This window comes from Pinus tabuliformis, chromosome 5_1 (assembly GCF_031772625.1).
Source record: "Pinus tabuliformis cultivar Carrire ecotype Pingquan chromosome 5_1, CPIR1, whole genome shotgun sequence".
NCBI classification, from domain to species: Eukaryota; Viridiplantae; Streptophyta; class Pinopsida; order Pinales; family Pinaceae; genus Pinus; species Pinus tabuliformis.
This window is the reverse complement of record NC_142305.1, coordinates 337,121,063-337,145,915: the sequence shown is the minus strand read 5'-3', so window position 1 is coordinate 337,145,915 and position 24,853 is coordinate 337,121,063. Positions and strand designations below refer to the sequence as shown.

The 24,853-nt window shown below is 34.8% G+C and overlaps 3 pseudogenes; 1 reads left to right on the top strand and 2 right to left on the bottom strand.

The window, feature by feature from the left end:
* Positions 1–2,368: 2,368 nt before the first annotated feature.
* On the bottom strand, positions 2,369–3,160 carry LOC149164799 (histone-binding protein MSI1 pseudogene; annotated as a pseudogene).
* A 403-nt stretch (positions 3,161–3,563) lies between these two features.
* LOC149164798 (pre-mRNA-processing-splicing factor 8A pseudogene) lies at positions 3,564–4,567 on the bottom strand (annotated as a pseudogene).
* Positions 4,568–7,936: 3,369 nt separating this feature from the next.
* LOC149164797 (expansin-A2-like) lies at positions 7,937–14,337 on the top strand (annotated as a pseudogene).
* The last annotated feature ends 10,516 nt before the right edge of the window (positions 14,338–24,853 follow it).

The following is a 24,853-nucleotide window of genomic DNA, read 5'->3' as shown; positions in this document are numbered from 1 at the left end:
TTTTTCTCCTTAAAATATCATCTTGTCAACAATGCTTGTGAACTAATAATTTATTTCGAACTATCTTTTGATATTTATTTCAGTGATTGTTGACAAATAACTTCATATATCATTATATGCTCCAATTAGTGCTACCACTTATGTCAAGAACACAATTACCATACAAAGTATGTAAAAAGAAAAGGAAGACAATGCATTCCTAAACATCCTTCACCTCATCTTTAATGACCTTGAATTAATTTAAAAGTGTTTTGCAGTATTTGGGTGATTGGTCACCCTGTCACCATCCTTCATCTTTATGGAATATGATTTCTATCCCAGGAGTAACTAGGGTGGTAATATGAGGTACCGAATATTAGCCCCCCTATTTATAAAATAAAGCTTAATTGTTTCATTGTTCCCCATCACCTTCACCATGAATTCAAACAATCTAAGGCTTAACAAGAAAAGGACCTTATCCGTTTCCTTGTTTCAATCATTCCACTTAATAATATTATGTTTCTTTCCATTATAATGAAATCCTTGCTCTCTCTCTCTCTCCCCCTCTCTCAGGCACACACACATACACACACATAATAAAGAAATAATACACACATAATAAAGAAATAATCCATTTTGAATTTGCAAATGTTTAAGTTGTTTCCATTAAATTTATTGATCACTAACTTTATAAATTCCATTTTCGACTACAAAAATAACCATAATTTCCATTGAAACTAAATTAATTACAAGATAGAAAGTTATATCTCCTTAGTTATGGGTAATACTACATATTTATCAAAAAGAAGCAACAAGCTCTAAATACATGCATGATGAAAACATCTTCAAAACCTCATTTTACTTTAACATAAGATTTTTTTAATCACAATAGAGTTAAGATAGTTTTACATTTTGGTATATGTGTTATAGTTTTGTAGTTTTTGAATTTCCAACTCAAATGAATTTCCAATCCACATTTGACTTGGGTTTTCTTTAGCCATTGATATGGTTTTATTTTTTTTATTGGATGACATTCTAAATACCATAGGAAATAGGACATTCTAAATACAATGGGGAATAGGATTTGTAATTATGAATTAAAGAATATAAATAATTTTTGTATGTAAAAGTTGTTGTACTTGTTATCTAAAAATCAGGCCCTGGAAGGCTGCAAACCAGGGGGACTTCAAGTAACTGTTTCAGGCCAATCTTTTAGCTAAGGCTTAGCCTCCTTAGCCTGAGAGGGCTCTCTCAAAGGGTTTAAAATTTGTGATTGTGATTGAGATGGCTAAATCTTTTATAAAAAAAATAGGAATGAGGCTGGTAAAATCTAAATTAACAAGCAATCCATTGGGCTCATGGAGTCATATGTCATTTAGCATCAACAGTGAATTGGCTTTGCAATGAAATCAAGGCATTCAGACTTCAATATATTTAAAGTACAACAGACACAAAAGGGACAGTATATGAGTAAATGAAAGAAATTAGAGCACAATATATGATTTCCAAGTAATCAAGTACCCATCAAACTGTAAACAACGTGAAAGACAACAAGAGGAAATCATACATTGAAGTCACTATGATTCTTGAGCAGCAAAAACCATTACTGTATTACCAAAAGAACAGAGTCTTTACATAAGCTTCACAACAGGGCTTTTATACAAAAACTCCCCACCTCTATTACATTTCTGTTTCTCCTATATATAGACCTGACTGAGATTCCTCCTTAAACAATAGGGGAACTCGAGAACTACTTCTAATGACACCTATTTAACTTTTAACTACTTATTAAATGTAACAAACTTCAACTAGACCTTCTAGATATCTAAATCAAGTAGGACTCTAATTTCATAACAGCTTTGGTCTACAATCATCCTCGTTCTTTGACATCTAGTTCCCTTCTTATTTTGGCTGTGATGGATCTTCAAGGCTCCATGTTGATCTTCAATGTCACATGTTTTACAATGCCCTGAAACATAGGAAACTACTCGTGTGTATTGGTCTTTAGTTTGCCTCAAAATGTTCGGATCCGACGAAGTCTATCCTTTATCTTTTAATTACCCAAAATGGAGTAGACTGCCATGTCTTTGATGTGCTGTCCACTGTTTTCATGCGTGAAAGCCAAAATTCTTGCAAACTGTTTTACATATCCTAAAGTGTGGTAAATATGCTCACTTTATGACAAAAATCTAAAGTTGGATTCGAATACATATTATCTCCACCTGTCTTGACCTGGTTGAATCTTAATAGCTTCAGCTGATGCCTTGCATACCTTGTAGACATTACCCTTTCAAAATTCCCGCTCATATTCGAAAACCAGTTAATTGAAATTAGACTATGTTGCTTCAACAGTTTTGTAGCGCGCTACGAAACCGCTGAGCGTTAGTCTTCATCCAAACTCTGATTGTCTTGCGCTTCCTTTTCTCAACAACCACTCATTGAACGGACTAAAGGCCAAAGAGTTAACCTCACTATGATGAGCTACAACTGATTGTTGAGGCTTGTTTGGTGCAGGTGTACGTATGTCCCATATGAGCAAAATGGCAATCATTTCCAACAGAGCCAAAATGGTATTCGTGCTTAAAATGCCATGAAACATTTTCAACTACTCTCTCATGAACCTTAAATATTTGATTGGCCTCAAGCACTTTCTTTCCAAATGCAGCGTTTATATCCCACAAGCATATTTGTGCATCGTTTGAACGACTTAGTAGGTGACCTTCTTTGAGACGACTCCGTGTCAAACCATATCCTTCATTAGAATGACCTTTCAATATCAATTCAGGATTGCAAACCCTTTCTTGAGGAGCCTTTGATGAATGCTTGCTGTAATCAAACACATAAACATCTGAGCTCACCATCTTCGTTTCAATGAGAAATGAATTTTGTGGCATGTAGCGAGCCTTGTTAACTTCTCCTTCATGATTAATCTTCTAGGTTATTTGTACTTTGGCTTCGGTGGATTCAAAACCTCCAATGATTTTATCTTCAGAGTTTTGCAGGGGAATCTGGACCTCTGCTATCATCAAATAATTGAGCTATTCTAAAGGTATGATGGAGCCATTCAACTGCCATTTTCTAAATTGTCTTTTTCATCATCAATTAACGCTGACCAACTATTTGACTGTTTCAGTGTTGTGGAATTACCTATAACCCAAAGTCCTCTGCGAGCTCTTGACATGGTTTTGGCTCGTCTACTTTACACTTTGTATAAAAAGACTTGTTGATCCTCGCATTGCTTGACAAGTTTTTCATCACTGGAGTTATGTTTGTTAATGCATATGACAACCTGAAATTTTGTATGGCTTGATGCACATAATGTTCTCCTTGTATCCATTCAGGATTACTGGTTGATTCTTGTTCCTGAGTTGCTATTTGCTGATTTTCATGAAAACGAAGAAACCTCTGTAGAAGTTTGTCTTGGCTTAAATGGACATTTTCATCAAGTATTTCATCACGAGAACCAAAGACACAACGATCTGGTGCAAGTGATTTCACTATCTTTTCCAAGTGGCATGTTTGAAGTATTTCTGGAGCTTCATAGGAAACATTCGAACTTGATTCATCAGCATTCACCCTATCTCTTATATGCCCCACACAAGAAGCTTCACCAGGTTGGCATAACTTGAGCTCAAACTCTGTTTCTTCGCGGGATAACCATGTGGATTGCTTCCAATGTCTTTGTTGAGCCGCCCCCATTCATAACCTGTTGGAGTAAGCTTATATGCAGTTAAGGAGCAGGAACCGGGAGTGAAACTGCATGTAAGAATGATACATTTCTCTCCATCCCACTGCTTATTATTCTCCAAGATTCGAGCATGGCATGTTAAGTCCTGAGGTGATAATTGAGGAAGCTCGTTGGGTTGTGTATGCATCCATCCCGAAGGCTCTAAATCATTCACAAATTCGTGCTCCGGCAAAGCCAAAGGAAAATGAACTTGCTAATGCATTCCCCATTGTGGAGGCATAGCTATACAACAAATTTTCTTCACCTGTGGATTGTCGGGAGGGCTAATACCATAAATGTACCCCGAAATCTGAGTCCTAAGGTCAGTTATGCAAATGAATTTTTTCAATATTTTCTTTGGCATAATGTATGTATAGCCAATTTCCTTGATATCATCAAAGTTAACATATATATGATTGACTCAGAGATAGAGATTTGTGGCAGATATTGCCCTTACACGCCAATCCATTTTAGAACCAAAAGCGGCCTGCTCAAATGGACTAGTTGTGGTGACAATCAACTTATCACCGTGCACATTTGTAGTCCGACTCCTCGTGGTAACTGTAGTGAGCTCGTTTGCTTCCTTTGCCTACTTTTCAATTTCAGCAATCTGTAGCCTTTCTCTGCGAGGATTTTGCCCATCTCCAACTATTTCCTGCCCAATCCACCACAGATGCAGGTGAAAATGAACTTGAACTCGCCAGTATGCTCCTCTGGAACCTATGCAATCTCTGGAAGCTGAACTCAACCTTCATAAGAGATAAGCGTACCACCTTTTACATCCTGTGAGAGTAGTTCATCAAGCTTCTCATTGTTCAAAAGAGTAGGGAAAACATCTCCGTGACCAGGTGGCAAATTCATAATGGCATTTTCAATAAGATAAACCAGGTGGCACACTTGATTCTCTTGAGACGTTGTATTTTGTTTTCCAGGCTTCATCAAAAGAACGGTTCTCCCATTTGTATAACTGAATCTTTTAATTGATGCCAGCGAGCAACTTTCCTTTAAATACATGCAGATTGTAAACAGAACCCTTTGTCTCCTTCTCAGCAATAACTGCAACATGTGTCACTACAAAGACACCTAACAACCTAAAACACAACAGATTCTGATAAGTATGACATCTGGGTGAGATTTGCTATGGATCAGCACAAAATCACCTAGACCAGGTTTCTGCGCTACGAAATCACCTAAAACATGTTGCGCTGTGAAAACACCTAAAACTGACTTATGCGCTACGAAATCTCCTAAAGAGCTTTGTAGCACATAATAACCTTTGAACGAAGCTGAGACATGGAAATTGTGTGAATTATGAGACCAGTGGTGAATGAGGATGCATAATGGACTCCTAAGACTCAGACTCTAAGGCAAACAAAAACTTAGTCCTAGACTAGCACCGAATTTTTACCATCAAACTAATGTGAGCGGTTTTGAAATTAGAATTCTTAAGTGATAACAGTACTTATATAGTGTTATATGAGCTATCATTGTTTTGATTTCTATGGTTATGTTTTTCAATTTTATCGATTAATAATATTTGGTGAATTTCACTATATTGTTATGCCCATTATAACATCTTTTTTATTCTATTTTATTTTTTTCTTCATTCCTTTTTCTAAAAAAAAATATATTTCTACAAAAATTGAATGAATTATTGATAAATTTTGTAAACCTTATAAGTTAGATATTTTTGAAAGTATTAAATCAAGAAAATTTGCAATTTCAATCAAGTTAGATCGAAGACTTTTGTGATCCATAATTAAGAGAGATAGTCTTTCGGATTAATCACATCGCAAGGATTGGGTCGACGTTTCGCAAATAATAAAATAATAATATAAGCAAGCAGTGACCTAGTCAATTAAATAGTCAATATAATAAGTGATTATAATAATATTAGGTAAAAGTTTGTTTTTTGTTGGTAGAAATATAATATATTTACCAAATTAAATAACTCAAATATTATAAATTCATATAATAATGTCATATGACTATTATAAATTTATGTAATAATAATAGTTTTAAAATAATTAATTTTAGAATTTTATATGATAATATGTTACTAAAGAACTAACATATTTGCTAAGTTAAATAACTAAAATCCGATAAACTATTATAATTTTATATGATAGTAGTTTGAGAATAGTTAATTATAGAGTCTTATATAATAGTATAATACTAATGTTATGAACCTATATAAAAATTTAAATGAAATTAATAATCAATAATATAACTATTTATTTATATCAAAATTTTTAATTTTTTTTTTAGATAACTATATATTAACAAACATTCAAAAAGGACTATAAGGGGGGAAATCCATTGAATAAAACGAGGAAGATAACAAAAGCCAAGAAGGATAAGGGGGAGGAGAGGGAGGCAGAGTTAAGAGGCGAGAGCCGAAATCCAGCTTTTACTTAGCTTCCAGCCATCATCCCTATTAAGGTTATTGGTATGCCTCTCAATCTCAATCGCTTCCTTGAGTTTCCTGTGGTGGAAATGACCAATTTTAGCAATGAATTTAGACTCTTCAATGCAGACATGATGCTTAGATTTCTTAGCATTTTCTGCAAAGGCTGACGCGCGGGAGCAAGACTTCTCTGGCTCCATTTGGATCTAGCAAACCAGATCTCATTGTCCTTGTGGAATGTGATTGACAGTAGTTCGGCAGCGAAGGCCCTCCGATTGGAAGAATTCTCCAAGAAAAATCATTTCATTAAATTCGAAAGGCTATTGAATTATGGGAAACACTCTTCTGGTTTCGTCTTTAGCTTGGATCCGCTTCAATCTGCTAGTGCAATAAAAAATGAACAGGTCTCTGCATTGAGGAATTGGGTTTGCACGCAAATTTCTTCAAAACCCGATTCTGCATCTTCCCCCTCTTCCCCAAGGTGTTCTCTCAAAATTGTTGGACGTTCTCCTTCTACTTCCCCTCTTCATGTTTATGTTTCTGGTGCACTTGCTTAGTCCCCTTCACAAGTTTTCAAGTTGCTTCCTACCACTGACCCATCCTCCATATCTCCTATGGATTCATTTTTGGACTCGGTTTCAGCACCCGCTAGGTCCTTTCCAACGACTGTTGACATATCTCCTTCCAGATCTCCAGGGATCCATTCACAGACTCGGTTTCGGCACCTGCTCGGTCCTCTCTACTAGCTTTTGACATTTCTCTCTCATCTCCATCGGTGATACCACCCTCTGCAGCATTGTTGATGAACCTAGTGAGTTCGTTGTCCCCTCGGTCTAACCTCTCCCATTCCATTCCCTCCCTCAATTCTAACCCCTCGTCTTCGCTCATACCTCCACCTTCCTCAATCACTGTCCAGTCCTCTGACTATGTTGAGAGGTCCAGGTCCGCTCTTCACAACATCCCTCCCACTCTCCACACAGATACATGTTATTCAGTGACTTCTTCCACCACGGAATCCTCCTTCCCCCCTCCCTCCAGCTCGCCCCTGGCATTGGTTATCGGTCTACCTCTCTCCTCCTCCATCAATTCGAACTTAGCGGATTTCTCCTCCACCATCCCATCCTTAATCATGTTGTCTTCCTCTCGGCCCTTTCATTTTAATAGACATAACATAAACAAACACAATATCTACTCTAATATCTTCGGTAAAAACAAGAATATTTCTAAGAACCTCATTCATAATAATAATTTACTTTTAGGTTTGATAGTAATAATACTAATTACTTTAATCACAATAACGATATTAATAACTCTTATCATAGTAATAAATATAATAATAATATTTATGACTATAATAATAATAGATGTAATAATAATTACAATAATAATAGTTATAACAACACCAGCTATGATGATGATGATGATGATGATAATAATAATAATAGGGGTTTCAAGAATGTTATGAGTCTATCAAGCAAGAATTTCTATCCCTCTGTCTTTAGTCTTCTCAACAAAGGTCTCGTATTACCGATAAAGATACGGCAAAATTAGTTGACCTTTGCCTCACCTCCACTTTTTTTAGCTTTCGGGGTGAATTCTATGAACAAAATTGTGGTGTTGCGATGGGCTCCCCCCTCTCCCCTGTTGTCACAAACTTGTTCATGGAAGATTTTGAAACCAGGGCCCTTGCTTCGGCCAAATACTGTCCTAAAAAATGGAATAGGTTTGTTGATGACACTTGTGTCATCTGGCCTCATGGTCGAGAGAAACTAGATTTGTTTCTTGAACACCTTAATTCCTAATCAGATTCCATCACGTTCACCATGGAAGTGGAGGAGAATGGTTGCCTTCCCTTTCTTGACATCCTGCTTTCTAGGAAGGATGATGGGTCCGTCTGTTACCAATTTTATCGGAAGAAGACTCACACGGAACAGTACCTCCATGCCGATTTCTCAGACATAATCGCTTCCGCATGTCAGCCCTTGCAAAACATGCTGAGAAATCTAAGCACCATGTCTGCATTGAAGAGTCTAAATTCATTGCTAAAATTGGTCATTTCCACCACAGGAAACTCAAGGAAGCGATTGAGATTGAGAGGCATACCAATAACCTGAATAGGGATGATGGCTGGAAGCTAAGTAAAAGATGGATTCCAGCTCTCGCCTCTTAACTCTGCCTCCCTCTCCTCCCCCTTATCCTTCTTAGCTTTTGTTATCTTCCTTTTTTTATTTAATGACTTCCCCCTTATAGTCCTTTTGAATGTTTGTTAATATATAATTATCTAAGAATAATAATAAAAAAAAAAATTCATATAAATAAATAATTATATTATTGATTATTAATTTCATGTAAATTTTTATATAGATCCATAAGATTAGTATTATATTATTATATGAGATTCTATAATTAACTATTTTCAAACTACTATCATATAAACTTATAATAATTTATCACATTTTAGTTATTTAACTTAGCAAATATGTTAGTTCTTTAGTAACATATTATTATATAAAATTCTAAAATTAATTAGGAGTTGTCTATAACGCGACTTTTTGAAAGCTTTTCCGGCGGATTTTTCCGGTCGAAATCCGGCAAGAATTATTGGAATCGCAAGTTTGATAGCTAGTTTCTGCACAATGAAAGCCTCCCAGGGGTTTTTCAGGGTGCTGAATCCAAATATGCAGTTAAAAAACCATTTTAACTGCAAGAAATCAAGATTTGACCTCAATTTCTTCGCCGGATTCCGTCACCGGAATCTTCAAAAAGTCACATTATAGACAACTCCAATTAATTATTTTAAAACTATTATTATTAGATAAATTTATAATAGTCCTATGGCATTATTATATGAATTTATAAGATTTGAGTTATCTAATTTGGTAAACATACTATATTTCTACCAACCAAAAACAAATTTTTACCTAATATTTTTATAATTACTTATTATATTGACTAGTTAATTGACTAGGTCAGCCCTGCTTACATTATTATATTATTATTTAATTAATAAGCTTAAGCTAGTTCGATAATAAGTAATTTATTTTTACATAACGGCTAACACTGTGCAATGATGCATCCCTGCTATAATAAGTAATTTATTTTTACATAACGTCTAACACTGTGCAATGATGCATCCCTTCTATTTAATTTCTCAGATGGATCTATTTCTCACCTTGTCCCGAGGATGAACCACATTATTGCATCCCTGCTATAATAAGTAATTTACTTTTACATAACGTCTAACACTGTGCAATGATGCATCCCTTCTATTTAATTTCTCAGATGGATCTATTTCTCACCTTGTCCCGAGGATGAACCACATTAGTTGGTTCTAAACGTCCAACCAATCCTTGCAATGTGATTAATCCGAAAGACTATCTCTCTTAATTGCAATCAATTTAATGATGCATTTTATAGATTATAAGATTTTCATAAAATGAATTAGAAAACAAATAAAACATTAATCATTATTCTAACATACATATATATAAAAGATAGAAAAAAATTAAAAAAATACATGGTTATTTCATAAAAATGAAAATTTCTAAAATTTTTATTAATTCAATCTAAAAAGTAAAATATTTAATAATATTTATATATATATATATATATATATATATATATATATAATTAAATTATTTTTAAAAATATTAACTATTTAATTATTTAAAAAGTTATAAATAACTTAAACTAACACCTTTTCAAAATTGAATCATACTTTTATAAACTACTATAACGGTAATACACACAAAAACAAAACACATCTTTACTACAATGGTTACATTAATACACATAAAAATTAAACACAAACTTCATCAAAATTATTAAATAAACCCAAATTTCATCACAATTTTTAAATTAATAATTTTATTGATACATCCCCACAATCCACCTCCAACATACAACTATACCTGCTGCTCCCATATGTTCATTGCTCGTCTATTCTTAAGAAAACTAATGTTTCTTCGTCCTTCAAGCCTCTCAATACCATTAAAAATTCTCTTAGGTCAGTCAAGGACCCTATTGACCCAATGAGCTCAAAAGGGGTCTACCTTGTTCCTTGCTCATGTGGTATCCCTTACATTGGAGAAACTTGGAGATCTATTAAGCAAAGGATCAGTGAACATGTGGCTGACCTCAGACATAATCGCTCCCGTATGTCAGCCCTTGCAAAACATGTTGAGAAATCTAAGCACCATGTCTGCATTGAAGAGTCTAAATTCATTGCTAAAATTGGTCATTTCCACCACAGGAAACTCAAGGAAGCGATTGAGATTGAGAGGCATTCCAATAACCTGAATAGGGATGATGACTGGAAGCTAAGTAAACGCTGGATTCCAGCTCTCACCTCTTAACTTTGCCTCCCTCTCCTCCCCCTTATCCTTCTTGGCTTTTGTTATCTTCCTTTTTTTATTTATTGACTTCCCCCCTTATAGTCCTTTTTGAATGTTTGTTAATATATAGTTATCTAAAAAAACAGTAAAAAAAAATTCATATAAATAAATAATTATATTACTGATTATTAATTTCATTTAAATTTTTATATAGATTCATAATATTAGTATTATATTATTATATGAGATTCTATAATTAACTATTTTCAAACTACTATCATATAAAATTATAATAATTTATCAGATTTTAGTTATTTAACTTAGCAAATATGTTAGTTCTTTAGTAACATATTATTATATAAAATTCTAAAATTAATTATTTTCAAACTATTATTATTAGATAAATTTATAATAGTCCTATGACATTACTATATGAATTTATAAGATTTGAGTTATTTAATTTGGTAAACATATTATATTTCTACCAACAAAAAACAAACTTTTACCTAATATTATCATAATCACTTATTATATTGACCATTTAATTGACTAGGTCAGCCCTGCTTATATTATTATTTTATTATTTAATTAATAAGCTTTCGCTGGTTCGATAATAAGTAATTTATTTTTACATAACCGCTAACACTGTGCAATGATGCATCCCTGCTATTTATTTTCTCAGATGGATCGATTTCTCACCTTGTCGTGAGGATGAACCACATTAGTTGGTTCTAAACGTCGACCCAATCCTTGCAATGTGATTAATCCGAAAGACTATCTCTCTTAATTTCAATCAATTTAATGATGCATTTTATAGATTATAAGATTTTCATAAAATGAATTAGAAAACAAATAAAACATTAATCATTATTCTAACATACATATATATATATAAAAGATAGAAAAAAATTAAAAAAATACATGGTTATTTCATAAAAGTGAAAATTTCTAAACTTTTTACTAATTCAATCTAAAATATAAAATATTTAATAATATATATATAATTAAATTATTTTTAAAAATATTAACTATTTAATTATTTAAAAACTTATAAATAACCTAAACTAACACCTTTTCAAAATTGAACCTTTTCAAAATTGAATCATACTTTTATGAACTGCTATAACTGTGATATACATAAAAACAAAACACATCTTTACTACAATGGTTACATTAATACACATTAAAATTAAACACAAACTTCATCAAAATTATTAAATAAACACAAATTTCATCACAATTTTTAAATTAATAATTTTGTTGATACATCCCCACAATCCACCATAATCCTAATCCTCCTCCAACATACAACTATACCTGCTGCTCCCATATGTTCATTGCTCGTCTATTCTATACAGCCATTACGATGGCATTAATTAATACATCCGCTCACAGTCCACCATTATCCTAGTACTCCTAAAACATACCACTACTCGCTGCTACCTATGTTTGTTGCTCGTTAATACTATACATCCATTAACGATCGGATATTTTAGTTAGGTTTTTCATCCCCTGCTCTACATTTATTCAAAATTTTGATCGTTGCAAAATTCGTCCTCTCACGAGCACAAATTCATTTATCTATCTATGTTGGAGCAAATTTCACATCATATAGTTACTTTATGTCCTCATCAAAAAACTTTCTTCCGCTTAGTACTCTCGCTTTATATTTCGACTTAGATGGGCTCTTTATCACCCCTGCTTTATCACCTCTTTATCACACGCTGAAATGACGTTTGAAACAATATACATTTCAGTAATGCTCGTCAAAATGTTCGATTATACCTCTAATCATTTATTTTCCTTTAAAACTAGAATAGTTGCGGGCACAGTTTTGTCATGTAACAGGGATAGTTTGGTCAAGCAGCCATTTTGTACTCGGTGAACATAATTTACCCAACACTAGACCATCGACAGGTTACATTCGTAGCCCACACTATATAGACCTTAACTATGTTGACGGGTCCATAAATTGAAAAGAAATGGTAGGAATGGCTTTAGTGTGATGTTTGTTTATGAAATTTAATCCATTAGAATTGAATTAGATGCAAGTAATTTCTTGACCAATAAGAAAAGGCCATACTTCTCAGAACAAATCTATCCTGGATTTAACATAGATAGCGATATCCAGTCATTTATGACGTAGCTGGTTGTTTTTGCTTGTAAACAACACTTCAGCGTTGAGGACCGTTGAAACAGTTCACATATATGCTTTTGTATTTGCAAACACTGGCCGACTCCGTTAGATAAGAAAACAAATACCTCTACCTAGAAAAGATTACAATTTATAAAAGACGATACGTAAATTCAAGCAATGATATGAATAAACACATGAATTTTGTGATCAACGTACGTAAAACTAGCGTAAGATGAGAAGTATAAACCTTAATTGTCACCCACGGGCCACCGGCCTTTCCAGTAGTGTCGGTCATATTGTGGTCAGACTTTTGAAAATAAAAACCCCTAGTTCTAGTTCCAGTAGTGTCAGTCATATTTTGGTTAGACTTTTGAAAGTAAGAAACCCTAGTTCTAGTAGTGTCGGTCATATTGTGGTCAGACTTTTGAAAATAAGAACCCCTTGGTCATCGCAATATTCACCTGATTCTTGAATCCCGTGTGCAGATGTCACCGAAAGTTTGAACGAGCGGTGCATGTGCACTGTGCACCCAACGACTCTCCAACGGATATTAATATGTAGACAATATCCGCTCGTTGCGGTGGGTGCCGACGTTAGCGGAAGAAATTTCGATAACTTATCAACCTCCCGATTCTTTATATCTGTTGGAGTTCACCAATCAGCCATCGACTCAGATGATCGGTTCTACTTTCCATTCTACTTAGTTCTAGCGTTAGATATTCATTAAGAGGAAACCTACCTATCTTTAAGTGAGCATCTGTTTCGTTGTGAAATGGCTCCCGTAATACTGGCCACAACCTTCGGTTTCTTGGGGATAGCTGCTACAGCCTATGCACTAGGTAGCGACTAGCAATCGGCACATGCTAGGTTTTACGGTGGCAACGATGCGTCGGGCTGCATGGGCGTAGTACGTTCAATAATATTGGCTTCATTTTCAGCTTTAGATAATTATTTTATACCATATGTTAGTTAAGCAAATCGACCGTGAAATTAATTGGACAGGCGGTGCCTGCGGATACGGCAACCTATATAGCCAAGGCTATGGAACAAATGCTGCAGCTCTGAGCACGGCGCTTCTCAACAATGGAGCTACCTGTGGATCCTGCTACAAAATGAAATGCAACCACCACTACGACCCTCACTGGTGTCTACCAAGCACTCTGACAGTTACTGCGACTAACCTCTGTCCCCCTAACAATGCTCTTCCCAACGACAATGGACGATGGTGCAATCCACCTCTCCAACACTTCGACATGGCTCAACCTGCTTTTCAACAGATCGCCATATACAGAAGTGGCATTATTCCAATCATATTCAGAAGGTAATTATTTGCTACCCTAATTAGTCTGATAACACTATAATCCTATTCTTCAACCTGAAGTTTTATTTCCAACTGGACTTTAATTAGGATGAAATACTTAGCTGCAAGGTTAATATATATGCGTGCAGGGTGCCATGCGTGAGGAAGGGAGGAGTTCGATTCACGATCAATGGGCACTCCTACATCAATTAGGTACTCATTACCAATGTAGGAGGTGCAGGGGATGTGGAGGCGGTTTCCATCAAAGGCTCCAACACTAGTTGGAAAGCAATGTCCCGAAACTGGGGACAGAATTGGCAGAGCAGCTCCCATTTAAATGGGCAGACTCTGTCCTTCCAGGTCACCACCAGCAACGGGAGAACTATCACTTCCTATAACATTGCTCCTGCAAATTGGCAATTTGGCCAGACGTTCGAAGGACCGCAATTTTAAGCCATTCTAATATGTATCAAGGCTAACTTGTGTAAGAGTAACGCTGAAGCGAAGAAGCGGAGGTGATCCGACAATATCACCCGCTTTTAAGTGGTTATTACTCCGAGAGTACTTCAGGAGGCTAGTATTCATAATGTTGAATAGGATACGCAAATTAGCCCCCGACTCTTATTGTTGCTGTAGCATAGAATTGATGTATGCATCGCGTATAGAGCTGTACTGCCAACTTGGGGTGGCGATATTTTGTATTAGTACCATATTTCTCCTCAATTGCATAATTGGGAGTCTCGATAGCTTCATTTCAATCGCTTATGACAGTTGGTAGAGATTCTTTTGACTTTTACAATTGCGTAATCTGAAATTGGTTCTGCTAGCCATCTTCTTTCGGCTTGATAAATTGAAGTAACCAGAGTTACGTCAGGACATAAATTCGGAACGATTTAAGCATGTTCCGCTGATGGATGTATGGAGTAAAGTAGTATGTGTGTGTATTTTTTTAAATGTTTTGAATAGATGAAATTTACCATTATGAGATTATAACTGTTTCAACTGAATCTAAACTAAACTTCCACCGAATATGACACAGAAAACGGGGAACTTAGATTTCGCATTGATCTTTAAGATGAGCTAAGTTTATAAATTACATTTTTATTTTTTTCATGTATATAAATTATTAATTTAGACACATTTAGATCACAATTATAATTCATAGGAAACAACAACATCTAGACTGATTCTTCTTTATTCATAACTACACATGACATGGAAGCATTGCGTGGAACATTCTCCCTTAATGTTTACATGTAACATACATTACAACAATAAATGATTCTTTGTCACATTTCTTCGATACAGTCATCAATAGCTCTCATATCCATTTTGAAATCTCACTCTCTTTTCTTCACCACACTTTTGAGCTTCCCACTTGGTCCATTTAAGACATAAATGCTTAAAACCATCCTTGTTAGTCTCGATACTAAAACAGGTTAGTCTTGATACTAAAGCTTCTTATGGAATTGCCACCATCTCTTGACTATATAGTCTTCTGTTATAGATAACATTGTGGGTACAGAAGACATTGACAATTCTACAACTTAACCTTCTATAAAATAAATTATACTTCTAAAAAACAGAGAACAGATCACACCCACTTGACCTTATTAAAAACTACTTATAACTAATAAGCTTCACATTAATCTATTCAATAATGAGTATGTTATTTACCGATACCAATATTTTCTGACCTAACCTATCCTATCCATTTGTCAATTTTCATACACAATGTTCACACTCATATTTTGATGGATCTGCATCTACCATTCCTCCATCTAGTTCATCCCATTAAGCTATTTAAAGTGAAGCCTTCATAAATATACTTTATTATTGCATGCGTTACACAACCATGATCTTCTGCACATGAAGAGGACTTTACCACTTTCCATCAAACAGAAGCACTTCCCACTTGCCAATCGGAACATAAAATTGGCCAATCTTATAAATAGATCAGATCTGCATCCTCTGGCCATGGTGTAAGGCACAAGCTACACCACACAGATTCTTTAGCACTATATGATACACATGTTGGAATTGCAGAGGCATTTATGCAGACAATAGTTTGGACTGTGGTTTAGAGTTATTGGTGATGGCACACATGGGTCAGGATACCCAAACGAGGACAAGAATAGGCTTTCAACATATCACACCGATTTTTTCGGGACATACACTTCGTGGATGGATTGCAGGGTTGAAGTCACCCATGGCAGTGATGGTGATGATGCTTCACGTTCTCAAGGCAGGTAGGAGGTGTTTGCGCATATCAAACCATGCCTGGCAGCTTGGATTTCTTTCAGATCTAATCAAACTGTCTGTATCTTAAGCTTCAACTACAACGCATGAGATTTGTTGCATTGTTGTTTGTATTGCTGGGGAATATGAAAAGAAATGGAAAGCATCATCCCAAATTCCACCACCGTGCGATGAAATATGGAGACATTTCAACCGTTCTCATTTACTCACCCCTTCAATGCTTTTCGGCTTCGAAACGCTTCTGCTGGTGATTATCATATATTCAAGATTAAGGGTTTGCCGGATCGCGGTTGAACCTGAAGCACTGAATTGAATGGTCCGTAAAATTTCTGAGCAACACACTTACAGATTTCAACATGGAAACAAATCTACTCACCAAGGAACAAAACATTTACTAACACAACCACTAGATAATACATTTTATTAAACTAATCTATATACAAAGAAGTATTATAGCTAAATTCGTATGATCTCAATGTTTCTAGTGAGAGAATCAAGTCTGAAACAGCTTTAATACTATATTAAAAATTAAGATTAAAAAACCATGTCACACCTAAATCACGCTTCAAACTATATTAAAAATTAAGATTAAAAAACCATGTCACACACAAATCACGCTTCAATCTCTTTATTGATTATAAAGATTATAAATATATAGGATACAAATCACTAACTTCAACGCATCTAAATCAATACTACACCTTATACATAAAATCAACTAACATCTAAAATAACTCCTCGTAATTCAACTGCACATGACTGCGAACACCCAACATCCCTCTAGGCATTGGGGATTTCAAATTTCAAAAATAAAGTTTTTAAATTTATTAATAAATATGAGATGGGGATCGGTATTTAATCAAAATTAATATTATTCATGGGCTTTTAAAAGATGGATATGAATGTATTGACACCTTGTCTTTAAACTTATTATTTTCTCTTTTATAATATTTTAAATTTAAAATCTAAACATTTAAATGATTTGATTTCAGCGTCATAACTAGGTCACTGCTTCCTATAACCAGATTTTGCCGATGTGGGCTAGTGGTAAAATGTGGCTGAACATTTCAGTTTGTGGACGTTTCGGTTTACATGCAGCTTGAACGTTTATTTCATTGGAAATTCAACTTCGCTACATAACCACATTCGATTTCATCTTTTATTTGACGAGATTTCTTTGACTAAGTTCGATTTCAATTCAATTTCTCACGAGAATTCACTGAAATTATAAGTCTTTAGTTAGAGTTGTTTATGGAGGTTGAGGAATTGCTCAGATGGTTAAAAGTGGCTAGAATCTTGGTAAAATAATTTCAAAAAATCTTGTAGAGGTAGTGTTTCAATCATGTTTTTGATGGTGGAAATAAATTCAACACCATCAAAAACTTTTAGGACACCTAAAATTATGAATTTTCACACCTTTTACTTGTTAGAATTAATGGAAAATAGGTTATTCTTGTTAAGTAGTTATGCATTCTACTTTTCTTAGTCATTCAATTTCTATTATTAAGGGATATGATTTGTTGTCCCTAACAAATTGTATCTATTTATTTTTGGAGATTAATGTGAAGCTTGTGTGACATTTTGCTTGTGGGAGCTCCTGGTGATCCACACTTGTGAGCTCCTCTTGTGTTGGTTTTGCATTTCACATCTTCCCTGTGCAACTCTTGACATGGTATCATAGCTGCAGGACTGTTAATCCTGTAAACTGAGTGAGGGCGCAACTGTAGCGGAGTCGTCGTGAAATTTGAGTGGACAAGTGCGACGACCGCACTGTAAAACTAAGCATAGTTTCGTTTTGGAAACTCGACGCGAGCTTTGGCTGGAGGGTCGAGACTCCAACATGTATTGCCGCGACTAGCTTCACGACTTCACTGTGGATAAAAGCGTCGACTATGCGAAAGCCTACGTGGAGGCATTCGAAGGCTGAGTGTTGGGAGCTGCGTGTTTTTTTCTTCTCAACAAAAACACTGTGTTTGAGTTGGTTGGTGCTCTGCCGTTTGCGCAGAGGAAGTGTGTTGACTGAGAGAACCTCGGTGGTCGTGGTAGCGTCGAATGATTCAGCCTGTGAACTGGTGGAAAGAAACTAGAAGGTTGGTGTTGTAGCGTGAGGGCTTCCTGGTAAATGTAAGGTGACTGCGCGGTTCTTTGTTTGTTGGCTGTGAAAAATTGCCATTGTGGCTGCAAGAGTGTGAGGATTCAAACCTACGTGGCAGGCTGCACCTGCGTCAAGAAGGAGATCGGAATTATAAGCAGAGCTGCAGGAAGAGGTCCTTTTTTTGTGCGTGGTGGCTACGTGATTCTGCTCTTGGCTTGGAGAAGTCGTAGTTTGAAGGCGATCCGTGAGGTGGTTGCTGATCCACAAGCGGTAGTCAACATAGCGCCATGATTGAGGCCTTCCTATGACAATCGCTAGAGTGGAGTGAAGATCTACTATTGAATATTTCAGAAGGAAAGATCGCAAAGGTGAAAAAAACCACAGAGAGGAGTGTTGTTGTGCCAGAGTGGAGCGTTGAATGTGGAATGTTGCTGAGATTGCAGGAGAGAGTTATTCATTCATTGCTGCCATGTTTTTTTCAATAATTGAAGTTTTTTAATTAAAAAAGGGGAGTTTCTTTAATTAAAAGAAATGGTGCTGCATTATTTTTGAAGGAATTATTATTTGATTTAAGGGAGGCATTTTTTTTTCTTTTCAAGAATCTGAGGAATTTGGGGTTAGCATTTTTTTTTTGTAAAGGAGATCTGGGGTTTGTTTACATTATTGAAGTTTTTTATTCAATATGAATAACCAAATATATGAATCTTATCTCAATGAGAGTAATAAGCTTGATGGTTCCAATTACACTAATTGGAAGTTTAAGCTCTCGACTCTGCTTGAGGGACAGAATGCCTATGGCATTGCCACCGGTGATGAGGTCAAGCCGACCACTACAGCTTGTGAAATGAATACAACGATTCAAGATTGAGAGAAAAGGGAGATGAAGGCGAAGGTTCTCCTCAAGTTATCAGTCATAGATTGCATCATCCCTCACATTCGGGATTGCAAAACAGCAAATGACATATGGATGATTGTAAAAAGAGATGTACGAGATGAAGAACACCAGTCAAACCTTGTACCTCATGAAGAAGATTCTCTCCATCAAGATGGAGGAGAATGAGCCTGTTTCTTCATTCATGTCCCAGATAAAGGAGTTTAAATATAAACTAACTGATATCAGTCAGACGGTGGCGAATGATGATCTGGGGACGATTACTATGAACGGCATGACGGATGATTATCATATGTTTATAACAGGATTGAATGCAAGAAAAAATCCTCCAGGCTTTGAAGAGCTCACTGGGATCTTGCTACAAGAAGAAGAAAGGAGGTGGTCTCTGAAACCTCACTCTCAAACCTCAAAATCCAAATCTTGCATTGATGACAAAGTTCAAGCCAAAGGGTAAAGCAGTGGTTGAGCACAGGAAGGGTAGAGTATCACAAAAAAGGACACCACAAGGTATGACCTCGCATAAACATGACTCTGCTCCTAAATGCTTTTATTGTGGTAAGACAGGCCATATTGCTAAATTTTGCCATAAGAAAAAGGTAGATGGGGAGAGGTACAAGTAGAGAAGACATGCAGGTCATTTGGCTGATACAGATCAGAATCAGGATGTGAGATTATTTATGGCTAAGACTGTACTAGCCACTGAGGAGGATGAATTAGATATTTGGTTCGTAGATTCTGGAGCCTCCTCACATATGACAGGTAAAAAGCAATGGTTCAAATTTTTTAGAGAATCCAACACTGGAGTAAAAGTATACCTTGGAGATAATGGAGGGTACCAAATCAAGGGACATGGAGATGTCCTTGTCACTCTGCCTGATGGAAAGATTAGGAATATATCTAATGTGTGGTATGTTCCTGGTATTGAGAAGAACCTGATTTATGTATCAACAATTACAGATCAGCATCTCAAGGTAGAAAACTTTAAATCTCATTGTATTATTAAAGACTTGTTGGACCAGATGAAGCCTATTGCTACAGGTATTCATATAGGAGGACTCTACAAACTGGATGTGAGGAGTACACCACAACAAGCATTGATGTCATTGGATAAGTTTGCTGAAAATTTATGGCATCAGTGACCTGGGCACATCAATTTCAGTGACCTTCTCCTTTTACAGAACAAAGGAATTGTAGATGGTCTTCCTGTTTTGAAAAAATTTCATATTGATTGTGAAGCATGTGCATTCGGTAAACAACATAGAGATGAATTTCTTGTTGTTAAAGATAGGAAATAGAGGGATACACTCGAACTTATACACACTGATTTATGTGGCCCTATGCAGACAAGATCGTTAGGTGGGGCCTACTATTTTCTAGCCTTTGTTGAAGATTGTACAAGATTCATATGGGTGTATTTTCTTAGATAGAAGAGTCATGCCTTTGAGTATTTCAACCAGTTCAGGAACATGATTGAGAAGTAGAGAGGAAAGTTCATCAGGATTCTTCGATCAGATCAAGGCGGAGAATTCAAGAAAGGGGATTTCAACAAATACTGTAAAGAGCATGGGATACAACAGCAATTTACAACACTTTACACTCCTCAACGAAATGGAGTAGCTGGGAGGAAAAACAGAACACTGGTGGAGTGTGCTCGCAGTATCTTGAAAGGTAAGAATCTATCTAATGGCTTTTGGGTAGAAGCTGTCAATACTGCAGTATATTTGAAGAATAGGAGTCTCACTAAAAGTATTGATTATAAAACTCTTTTTGAAGTGTTGTTTGGCTTCAACCCTGCATTAAGTCACCTTAGAGTATTTGGTTGTAAAGCTTTTGCGCATGTTCCCAAAGAAAACAGGAATAAGTTAGATTCAAAAGCCATTAAATGTACCTTCATTGGATACTACAGTGAGTATAAGGCTTATAAATTGTTTGATCCTTCTATTCACAAGGTGTTTGTTAGTAGAGCCGTAGTATTCCATGAACAGGTTGATGATGAAAATCCTGTTCAAGGTAATGAAGAATGGCATGTACCATTACTTTCAGATGAGGATGTTGAAACATGGATCAGTCAACAACAATAGTAGCAACAACAACAACAATAGCAGCAGCAAGATAAAGAGGAGGAAATTGAGTTCAGTCCACAAAGAGAAGAACAGAGCAGAATAGTTGATAGCGCACCACTCAGGAGATTTAATAGGCCGAAATAGTTACCATCTCGGTATAGGGATTGTGCGCTCATGACTGGTATGTTAAACATTGCATAACCTTGTAATTTTTATGAAGCAAATAAGAGTTATGAATGGAAGGAAGCAATGAAGGAGGAATATGAATCTATTATTAAGAATAATCAGGGAAAATTTTAGGGGCTAATATACGCCCATGGGCTAATTTTTTATACTTTTTCCAAAAAAAAGATTCGCTAATTTCCATTTTTTTGTAAAAATGATTGGCCCAAATTTTATAGAATGAAATTATATTACCCTAAAAATCGCCAAAAAATTATATATAGACTATATAGATTTCATATTATATATTTCATATTATGGACTAGTGGGATTCGCCAAGGTTTCTAAATTCAAGATAAATTTCCATCCTTAAAATTTTCCCTGAGAATAATACTTTGGATCTAGTAAAGCTTCCTCATGATAAACAGCCCATAGGTTGCAGATGGTTATTTAAGTTGAAATTTAAAGCAGATGGGTCTATTGATAAGCATAAAGAAAGGTTGGTTGCAAAGGGGTATTCCCAGAAATAATGTATTGATTTTGAGGAAACATTTGCCCCTATTGCAAAATTAAATACCATTAGATTGATTATTGCTTTAGCCACTAAGCATCATTGGAAAATACATCAATTAGATGTTAAATCTGCTTTCTTAAATGGTGATTCAAAAGAAGAAGTATACTTAGTGTAGCCTGAGGGGTTTGTTAAGAAGGGAGAAGAGCATTTAGTATGTAGATTAAAAAAAGCTTTATATGGTTAAAAGCAGGCTCCTAGATCTTGGTACGAAAAAATTGATTCATTTTTCTTCATGCATGTTTATAAACGGAGCAAAAATGATCTTAATTCGTATACTGTGTTTAATGATGAGGGGCCAATAGTGTTGATTTCTTTATATGTAGATCTGATCATGACAGGGAGTGCAGACAATATCATTGAAGAAATAAAGCAGTAGTTATCACAGAAATTTGAGATGAAGGACCTTGGAGAAATGCATTACTGTTTGGGTCTAGAAGTTTGGAGAGATTCAAGCCAAACTTTCTTGTCCCAGGGTAAGTATGCTAAGAGTTTTTTGACTAAATTCAAAATGGATGAGTGCAAGGCTGCATTTGTGCCTTTACAGCAGAAAAGAAAACTTCAAGTGAATGATGGTTCGAAATATGCAGATGCAACATTGTACAGACAATTAGTTGGCAGTCTTATCTATTTGACTACAACGAGACTAGATCTAGCTTATGCAGTGAGTGTTTTGAGTCAATTCATGACTCAACCTCATGAGAACCATTGGCTTGTAGCGAAAGGAGTACTGAGGTATCTGCAAGGAACTTTAGACTTTGGTATTTTGTATTCTGACTCATTCGATGTTAACTTGACAGGGTATACAGACTCTGATTGGACGAGAAATTTAGATGATAGAATATCAATTACAGGTTACACCTTTAGCATTGGGTCCAGTGTCATCTCTTGGTGCAACAAGAAGCAACATACTGTAGCCTTATCCTCAGCAGAAGCAGAATACCAAGCTATGTGTGCGGCGACATGTGAGGCGGTTTGGTTACGCAGACTTCTCCAAGATGTAGGAGAAGAACAGACAGAAGCTACAGTTATCAATTGTGATAATCAAATTTCCATCAAATTGGCTTACAATCCTGTGTTTCATAAAAACACTAAGCACATAGACACTCAATTTCATTTTGTTAGGGAAAAGGTGCAGTCCAAAGAGATTTGTGTTGAATATTGTAATTCTTGTGATAATATGGTTGATATATTTACTAAGCCTCTGGGAAGACTAACATTTGAGTTGTTTAGGGACATATTAGGTGTGTTTAAGAACCCTTTCTCCATTAAGGGACAGTGTTAGAATTAATGGAGAATAGGTTATTCTTCTTATGTAGTTATGCATTCTACTTTTCTTAGGCATTCAGTTTCTATTATTCAGGGATATGATTTGCTGTCCCTAACAAATTGTATCTATTGATTATTGGAGATTAATGTGAATCCTTTGTGGCGTTTTGCTTGTAGTAGCTCCTGGTGATCCACACCTGTGAGCTCCTCTTGTGTTGGTTTGTCATTTCACGCCTTCCCTATGCAACTCTTGACATTACCTAAATTTACAAAAATCTCTGCCAGATTTTTTAAAAATATAACCCGAATTTTCATAACTTTCAAGACAAAAAAAACATAATTGTTAGACTAGGGGATAAGGAGGAGGCTTGGGCAATGAACAATTGCTTGCTGTTTAATTTTTTAGAGTGTGGGATGTTGGGTTGAACTTTTGCGATCACCATGTCAAAATTCATTGTGGGGATTTGGTTGTGCAAGTTAACTTTTCTTTGACGATGACAAATGCATAGATGGCCTTTGTTTATTATAATTTCATTTTCAAGCTGAAAAAATATCCTCTATTTTCACCCTTTATTATAAATAGATTCGTATTTTATGCATAAATTTGATATAAATGCAATTTGCATAAGTTTGAAATAAAATTGAATTTCTATAATTTTAATATATATTATAAATTTGTAATTTATGCAAGTTCATATAATTTTTTAATAAATTTATTAATAAATTTGTTAGTAATATGTAATTTTTTAATAAATTTGTAATACAAATTTAATTCGAGTGATTCAATAAAACAATTGTTACTATTTTTATTTAAATTAATGTAAAAAAATGTTCTTATTAATTATATAAAAAAATGTTTAAATAAAAAAATTGTTATTTTATGAGGTAAACGTAAACCATTGTTATTTTTTGGGGTAAATTTTATGTGTTGAAATAAAATAACCATAATATTTTTGGCATTCAAAATGGATTTTATGTGTTAAAATAAAATCACCATAATGTTTTTTGGATTTGAATAAGTGATATTTTCACATAAAGTATCTAAATAACATATTTATTTGTTATGGATTTAAAATCTAGTGGACATGAAAAGAATTGTTATTATTTAAATTTAAATTTAAAACTAATAATAATAATAAATCAATTTTTTGAAAAAGATATTTTTAATTTTTTTTTAATAAATTTTAATTTATATAAATTTAATATAAATTTAGACATATAAAATTTTAAATCCATATAGGTTACACATGTTAATGCCTCTCCAGATATATCGTAGTTCTGGGAAGATTATTTCAAGGAATGGCTTAGTGCTCTTGATAGTGTCAAATAATAACACAAATTATTTCTTTATCTGTGAAGTGGTTTGAATGTGTAGTTTCACTTGAACTATAACAGGTTACATTATTGAGATCAAATAATTATTTTAAAAAATAGAAAAAAAAACAATAAAATTGAATATACAGATTCACTTGTACATGAATCATTTAATATTTCTCTTATTTTCTAACAACATATTATTTTAATTTACTTATATGTTTTGTTTATTTTACCTATAATATAGTAATACCCATCAAAATATTAAAAATACAAATTTTCAAACAACATATCATTTTAATTTGTTTAGATGTTTTGTTTCCCTACTTCATATTATAGTAATA